The sequence below is a fragment of the Schistocerca nitens genome, chromosome 5 (assembly GCF_023898315.1).
Source record: "Schistocerca nitens isolate TAMUIC-IGC-003100 chromosome 5, iqSchNite1.1, whole genome shotgun sequence".
Lineage (NCBI taxonomy): Eukaryota > Metazoa > Arthropoda > Insecta > Orthoptera > Acrididae > Schistocerca > Schistocerca nitens.
The window spans coordinates 877,578,368-877,579,477 of NC_064618.1; the positions used below are offsets into that span (position 1 = coordinate 877,578,368).

The 1,110-nt window shown below is 44.6% G+C and overlaps 1 pseudogene; it reads right to left on the reverse strand.

Annotated features, from left to right (window-relative positions):
* Window positions 1-256: 256 nt before the first annotated feature.
* LOC126261470 (5S ribosomal RNA) lies at window positions 257-373 on the reverse strand (annotated as a pseudogene).
* Between the last annotated feature and the right edge of the window lie 737 nt (window positions 374-1,110).

Sequence of the window (1,110 nt, forward strand, 5' to 3'; positions counted from 1 at the left end):
GAATATGCAAATTCTTGTTACACCAAAACTTTGTTCTCTCTAACTAAAACTAACTAACTCCGTCTACAGGCCGCAAGCGACCCAACGGGACCATCCGACCGCCGTATCATCCTCAGGTGAGGATGCGGATAGGAGGGGCATGGGGTCAGCACACCGCTCTCCCGGTCGTTATGACGGTTTTCTTTGACCGGAGCCGCTACTATTCGGTCGAGTAGCTCCTCAATTGGCATCACGAGGCTGAGTGCACCCCGAAAAATGGCAACAGCGCATGGCGGCTGGATGGTCACCCATCCAAGTGCCGGCCACACCCGACAGTGCTTAACTTCGGTGATCGCACGGGAACCGGTGTATCCACTGTGGCAAGGCCGTTGCCCAAACTTTGTTCTCTCACCGGAAAAAATACTATTTCGAACTGGGACGAACAAGCACAGTTGGAATTCAAATCTTTGAAAGAAGCGTTACTTAACGTGCCAATACTAGCTCATCCAGATCTGTCACAAGATTTCTGCCTTAGCACAGATTCTTCTAAAGTCGGTCTTGGTGCCCATTTATTTCAAGAAGCCATAGAAAATGACACTACTGTTCAGAAAACCATTGCTTTTGCTAGCCGAGTGCTAACAAAATCTGAAAAATATTATTCCGTTACTGAATTAGAAACTTTAGCTATCGTTTGGGCATTTAACAAATTCGGTTTCTTTCTTTCTGGTAAGCACGTAAAAGTGTACACTGATCATCGTGCATTACAATTTCTTGTCTTCAAAATTAAATCATGACAGGTTAAAACGTTGGCCATTGTTTCTGCAAGATTTCCACTTCACAATAGTCTACATTCCCGGTAAGGAGAACATTGTTGCGGACGCACTGTCACGCGCACCGGCTGGGCTTGAGAACAGTAACACAGAAGGTAACCTCGAGAAAAATTTCAGTATTCTTTACATTCAGAAAGTCGCCTTTGAAAACTTCATCACCACATCTTTAAGGGACATTGCTCATGAACAAGATAAAGATCCGATTTGGAACGACATCAAAAGTAAATGGCAGGAAAAGACACACACTCAGATTCGGCATTATTACCTGGTTAGAAACAACATACTCTTCAATCGCTGCACT